Consider the following 7,500-nt stretch of genomic DNA (forward strand, 5'->3'; position numbering starts at 1 on the left):
ATATATAAGTTCAGCAAAATTTAGATTCAGATGAATATGGTACTTAAGTTAAAGGCACAAGAATTTTGTATGGTATTATCCATATAAATCAAATGGGGTGATTATAATAAAAAGAAGCAACAAGGATATCGAAGGTAGTGTAGTACAATCGTTTCATGCTACTTCATTTTATTAAACACTGTAAGTATTACATCAGTTTTAAAATGTCGAGCAATCTTCAGCCACATATAGAATTTTCCAGTTAAACGGACAATGCACATTCTTATCCCTATTTTATTTGCCAACATTATATATATATACTTATACTTATTTCATATAAATCTAAGAATGTGCATTGTCCGTTTAATTAAAAAAATTCTATATGTGGCTGAAGATTGCTCGACATTTTAAAACTGATGTAATACTTACAGGATATATATTATATATATATAATATATATATATATATATATATATATATATAATATATATATATATATAAATGTATGTGTGTGTGTCTGTCTGTGTGCGTGCGTATGCTTGGGTTATAATCAAAATACTACAAAAGCAGTTGTAACTTATTAGCAGGTGTAGGTCGCTTGGATTACTGAGGCTGGTGATGTAACTCTCTTCTGTATGAAGAGTGAGGAAGCTCTGAACATCCTAGTTTGCCGATTCTCTCATTTGTTGCTAAGGATGCGGCCACACATTGCGTTGGTGAATTTGAATCGTGTCCCGTTCCGTGTCTTCCACCAGACTCTCTCAGATTGTTAACCTTTTTTTTTTTATTGTTTACCGTACAACATCATTCCAGAAATTCAAGGTGAATATTATCCTTGCCATCTCCCAAAACTGTCACAATATTTTCCTGCGTCACTCACTGCTTCTCGAGCATGTTAGACCTATTAAAGCAGCCAGCAATGCTGATGGCGGATTCCTTGAATAGGTGTGTGATAAAAGGATTCTCTATATGTACCTCTCTATGCGCGACTATGTGCTTATCTGTCTCTTTCTCCATGTCTCTAGCTACAAAACTGTGTAGATACATCCTCGTAGATATCCTTCATTAAATCAAAACAATTATCTCCTTAACTAAATCTTCCACCAACTCTTTCACTCTCTTTCTATATACATTCATAGATACAAAAGTACATAAATACATACATGTGTGTATGTGTTATATATGTATTGATGCGCGTGTATGTTCATGTGTGTGAGTATGTGTCTGTGTGCGTGGGAGGTGTATGTGCGTGAGTGTGTGTATTGTGTGCATCTCAGTATAATTAATTCGGCTCCACTTTGCGATGTATTTAGTATATCGGTTTATCACTTTTATATTTCCCCTGTGATTAGAAATGAATAAAGGAGAATTATTATATGTTGATATATCACTTCACAAAGATCTACAATCAAGACATATGTCAAGCAAGCACAAGGAATTTCATCATCATCATCATCATCATCATCAACTACTGCTCTCTTCCTCCTTCTTCTCCTTCCTTCCCTCCTCTCCTCCTTATTATTATTATTATTATGTTCTTAAATTGTCAGATGTATATCATCTCGCTATTCCGTTTTGTGGATTTTACACGGTATCTACGCAGAAATTTTAAATATAATACGTACTAATATAATTGTATTCACTCAATGTTCCTTATAAAAAAGAGAATTTAAAAGGAATTTAAGAAAAAAACAAGAAAATCTAAGAAAAAATAAAACTAATTTCAGTATTTAAAGACGTCACCAAAAAAAAAAAAATTTTAATGGGGGGGAAAAACACGTAGTTCTGTTTTAAAGAACGTATTTAGTACGAAAAGACAGCGATTATTTTCCAACACTCATTTTTTTTTCACATTTTCTACCTCAAAACAACGAACCCTCTGTAGAGATTTCCAGGCAGGAAAAAGAAACAACATTTTTTGACAGGATCAATGAAGTTTTGGTCGAAGAGGAAGATCTGTTTCCTCAATACTTACAGTCTCGCCCATGATAGAAACTATGTCGGCCACAACTACTAGATAACCCTTCCTACGACAGGCACAAAGGCTGAATTTCGACATGGGAGGGAGCAGTCGATTACATCGACCCCAGTATTCAACTGGTACTTATTTCAACGACTCCGAAAGGATGAAAGGCAAAGTTGACCTCGGTTGAATTAAGGACAGACGAAATGCCGCTAAGATGTTTGCTTGTCCTTACGTCCTTTATGCTGTCACTTCAACCACATGAGAAAATTTAGATACGTCTCCCTTCTATGAACATTATTTCAACTGAATATCCGCACATATATTTTTATGTGTTTTTTGTTTGTATTTCCCGTAAATATATGCCCGATATTTCTTTAGAATTACTTCCGAGTATAGAGGATAAATTGGTTTAAGAGAATGATTAAAGCGGATTAAGAATGTAACGGTTATCCTATTGTGGCACTTTGCAGGCAATAATTGTAGCTTTTGTTTCACATTAGACATTTTGGGATTTTAGAGAGCAAGGAATATATTTAGCATTAAATATATTGTTATATTTAATCTATTCGTCGACGACAAATATTTCTGTCTTGTTTAAACATTTATCTCATCTAACACCTGTTTATCCCAGTTCTGTACGGTTCTGTCAACGACCCCATCTGAGGGAAATGTTTATGCGATAAGATTCTTCTTTCCAAAACTCCTGTTCCCCCACCTCAGTCAGGTTCCTATTCACGCATTCCACCAAAGTTTGTGGTTCACTCCTGCTCAATCGAAGATCACTCTTCATTCCAGATCAGCAACCCTTCCTACGACAGGCACAAAGGATGAAGTTTGGGATGGGAGGGAGCAGTCGATTACCTCGACCCCAGGTACTCAACGACACCGAAAGGATGAAAGGCAATGTTGACCTCGGTTGAATTTAAGGCAGACGAAATGCCGCTAAGCTTTTTGCCTGTCCTTACGTCCTTTACGCTGTCACTTCTACCACATGAGAAAATTTAGACACGTCTCCCTTCTATGAACATTATTTCAACTGAATATCCGCACATAAATCCGGTATCCCTGACCTTCCTTCATCGCCCTTTAGGGGGCTCTCCTCCTAACGGGATGTCTGTTATATATTCTTCAGTAACAGTTGTAATAGAAAGTAAATCGGTTTTAAAATGTCTACTTGAACTTTGACTTCCTGGTTAGAAAAAAAAATTAATATAATTAATATTGATTTCAAATTTTCGCACACGGCCAGCAAGTTCGTGGGGGAAGGGATAAGTCGTTACATTGACGCCACGACTCAATTGGTATTCATTATATCGACCCCGAAAGGATGAAAATTAAAGTCGACCTCCACGGCATTTGAACCCAGAAAGTAAAGAAGGACGAAATGCTGTCAACTGTTTTCCCAGGAGTGCTAACGAGTCTGCCAGCTCGCCGCCTTTTTATCAGAATGATAATCCTTTCTATTATAGGCACAAGGCCTGAAGTTTGCGGGAGGACGATAGTCGATTATATCGATCTCAGTACTCAACTGGTACATAATTTATTGACCCCGAAAGGTGAAAGGCAAAGTGAACCTCGGCAGAATTTGAATTCAGAACGTAGCGACGGGCGGAATACCTATTTCTTTACTACTCACAAGGGGCTAAACATAGAGAGGACAAACAAGGACAGACAGACGGATTAAGTCGATTACATCGACCCCGGTACGTAACTGGTACTTAATTTATCGACCTCGAAAGGATGAAAGGCAGAGTCGACCTCGGCGGAAATTGAACTCAGAATGTATCGGCAGACAAAATACGGCTACGCATTTCGCCCGGTGTGCTAACGTTTCTGCCAGCTCGCCGGGCGAAATACCGCTAAGCATATCGTCCAGCTCGCCGACATTTTATCATAATATAATAAGAATCTCCTCTTCCACCTCCTCCTCCTCCATCAGTACCAGAAGTAGTAATGGCGACAGCAGTAGTAAGAGGAGAGACCGCAATTACACCATTACTAATTTCAATATTATATACCATTATTATCTTCGTTAATATCACCATTGTTGTCATTCGCCGTTCAGATTATTGCCGATGTTGTGTTTGTTGTTGTTGTTGTTGTCATTAATGTTGATGTTCTGATTGATGCTGCATTTCTATTATTCTGTTCACTCCTGGGAATGCTATTATGACAACGCAGCACCGAATGGGTTAAATTCCTCAGTTAATCTTAGCGTCATCTAACGGTAGACTGCGCTTATTGGATTAAGAGGATACATTACTATTAACAACAACAACAGCATCAATCACAACAATAACTATATCTACATTAACAGCAACAACAGTGAATGTAAAATCGACAAAAGCAAACACAACAACAACAACAACAACAGCGAAACCAACGCTATCGCCAGCAACGAGGAGAACAACAGCAATTATAAGGATGCAAGCCAAAACAATCACGGTATCGCTCGAAGGAAAGAATGGTTGATTATAACGTCGTGGTTAACCGAATCATTATATTTCTTGAGAATTTCATGCAAGCGATTGAGCATTTGTTCATATCTAAATAGAGAATGTTTAAATATTTAGTCACGCCGTGAATCCGTCCTAATCAGTTTTATGTCAAGATTTGGCAATGCCATGGACCACTGCGTTGGATTTCATACACCTTAACCATTCCAGTGCAGTTCAGTCGGTTACTTCTTTGGTCTTTGTAAAACCATGAAAGCGAAATCTATGAGATAAAGGGAATTCGGTTATGAAGAGCACAATTAATCACGATGTCTTTTGATGTGTATGTAGGACCCCGACAGTCTTATAATGGAGTATCTTTCGCATTTGCATCATTCTAAATTCAATTCTTGTAAAGGTGCCATGAACTCTGCGAGCGGATATCACTCAATTTAGTGTAGTAGCTTTAATCCGTTACCCGGTTTAATATAACCACCAGGATGTTAGATGGCTTTGAAACTATTCACTGTCTTCAGAGAAATTGGGGTAGGTTATGAGTGTGAGGAAACACACAGCACCCTACTATGCTCTTCGGTTCTTCACAAAACCACATTATAGGCCGCCCGTCCTTCCGCTTTTGTCAAACCCAAATATAAATATGTGCATTTCGATTTAAAAGACTGATTTTTTAAAAATTAGTGTAAACATGAGTAAGAGGTAATGGTGTCAAGAAGACCCCAAGGTGTGAGGTAATGCTGAGTAAGTGCTATGGACAGACTATAGTTAACGTCCAGGCCCGGTGATTATGCGAATGCGGAGTCCAACGTAGGTTGTATATCAGCATGTGTGTATATATAAAAAAATTTATCAGAATGAGATAAAAATCGAAGGTTGTGAAACATTTCAGAACATTTATAAATAGGTCTTACAGCCGTTTGCGGGATATTTTATTTATCCCGAAACAGCTGTAAGACCTATTTATAAATGTTCTGGAATCTTTCACAGCATTGGATTTTTATCTCATTTTGTTTATATATATATATATAGTTTATATATATATATATATATATAGCCACAGGAGTGGCTGTGTGGTAAGTAGCTTGCTAACCAACCACATGGTTCCGGGTTCAGTCCCACTAAGTGGCATCCTGGGTAAGTGTCTTCTGCTATAGCCCCGGGCCGACCAATGCCTTGTGAGTGGATTTTGTAGACGGAAATTGAAAGAAGCCTGTCGTATATATGTATATATATATGTATATGCGTGTGTGTGTGTTTGTCCCACTTGCATTGCTTGACAACCGATGCTGGTGTGTTTACGTCCCTGTCACTTAGCGGTTCGGCAAAAGAGACCGATATAATAAGTACTGGCCTTACAAAGAATAAGTCCCGGGGTCGATTTGATCGACTAAATGCGGTGCTCCAGCATAGCCGCAGTCAAATGACTGAAACAAGTAAAAGAGTAAAAGAGAGAGAGTGTGTGTGTATATATATATATATATATATATATATATATATATATGTGTGTGTGTGTATTTATACAAAATATATATAGGGTGACAAGGGGAAGAGATAAGGAGAGCAAGGATCAGTCTGGCATTAATACGTTATTTGTACTTGGTATTTTTGATATAAAAGAAAGAGAAATGTTTTCTTTGCAAAAGTCTAACTGCAATCAATATGGCTCGCTTTTATGTCAGCAAAAGAAAATCTGAAAAGGAACAGTGGATGCACTGTGCAACAATATCTCTGTTTTCAATATTAAAAAATAACATGAGAGGTCATTGATAGCAGTGGAGATGCGATATCTCAGACACACTAGAAAATATATGTGGTTGTAGAATATACAATAAATGGATATCAGAAAGAAAAGAACAAATAATTCTTAGAAAGAAGATATGTAGAAAAAAAATTCAACACCGAACTGCATTATAAACTTTATCATATGACGCAGAAGAATTGAAGAGAGCAAATAGGAAAGCATAAAGGACCTCTTCAAATATAAAAGAACAGAGACGAGCCTATTAAAGAATTAATTTCTTTTTAAAATAATTAATTATATTCATGTGAAAGTGTATCATAAGGAAGAATAAGTTTAGGATATTTGGAGGACAAGCAAAGATCAGTCAAAAATAGTGTGTAGATAGGTCTATATATACGGCGAGATGGCACAAACGTTAGCATGCCGGGCGAAATGCTTAGCGGTATTTCGTCTGCCGCTACGTTCTGAGTTCAAATTCCGCCGAGGTCGACTTTGCCTTTCATCCTTTCGCGGTCGATTAAATAAGTACCAGTTACGCACTGGGGTCGATATAATAGATTTAATCCGTTTGTTTGTCCTTGTTTGTCCCCTCTGTGTTTGTGGGTAGTAAAGGATATATATATATATATATAATACATATTATATATATATCTATATATATATATATATATATATACTAACACTTGATATCGAGTAGTAAAAACAATTGTTAGAATTCTGATGGTGATAAATAATAATAAACAAGGCCTGGATTTCGTAAGGAAGGGAGAGTCGATCACATCGACCCCATTACTCAGCTGCTACTTAATTTATCGATCTCGAAAGTATGAAAGTCGAAGTCGAACTCGACGGAATTTGAACTCAAAATGTAGCATATCGTCTACTGTCCTAACGATCGTCCAACTCGCCCCTTTAATTATAATAATAATAATAATAATAATAATAATGATAATAATAGCAATAATAATAATGATAACAAATGTCCCGATGCAGTACCAGACAGTGGCTCTCATGATTTCTGATTTTAACTGATTGGAAGTGTTATCATGTACACTGTTTTGTCTTGGTATAAAAGATGGGCTACAGCAAATATTCTGCTCAATACCACAGATTTGCTTGTCAGTTGTTTGACCGTAACCAGTTGAGCATGTTCCTTAGTGGCTGACGAAATGTGCATCTCTGATCAGGAGCAGAAGTAGTGGTGAAGCATCATAGCCATGTGTTGAGAAGGATTATTTGGGTTTTGGATATTTCACCTTTGGAAACATGTGTGTTTCGTTCAACATCCTTAAACAACCCTTATTCAGGGACCTTTTGAGTGGGATGGGCTACTCGCCCCGAAGAAAATTCTAACTGGGCCC

General features: G+C 37.1%; 1 protein-coding gene and 1 long non-coding RNA gene across 5 annotated transcripts in view; both read right to left on the reverse strand.

The window, feature by feature from the left end:
• LOC115213946 overlaps positions 1 to 7,500 on the reverse strand; it is a 1,060,743-nt gene that overhangs the window by 622,540 nt on the left and 430,703 nt on the right. The gene's annotated exons all lie outside the window — the stretch shown is intronic.
• LOC118764157 overlaps positions 2,006 to 7,500 on the reverse strand; it is a 16,026-nt gene continuing 10,531 nt past the window's right edge. Inside the window, exon 3 of the long non-coding RNA XR_004999941.1 lies at positions 2,006 to 2,123. This is a non-coding gene — a long non-coding RNA (uncharacterized LOC118764157). The remainder of the gene's footprint in view (positions 2,124 to 7,500) is intronic.

Source organism: Octopus sinensis, linkage group LG7 (assembly GCF_006345805.1).
Source record: "Octopus sinensis linkage group LG7, ASM634580v1, whole genome shotgun sequence".
Lineage (NCBI taxonomy): Eukaryota > Metazoa > Mollusca > Cephalopoda > Octopoda > Octopodidae > Octopus > Octopus sinensis.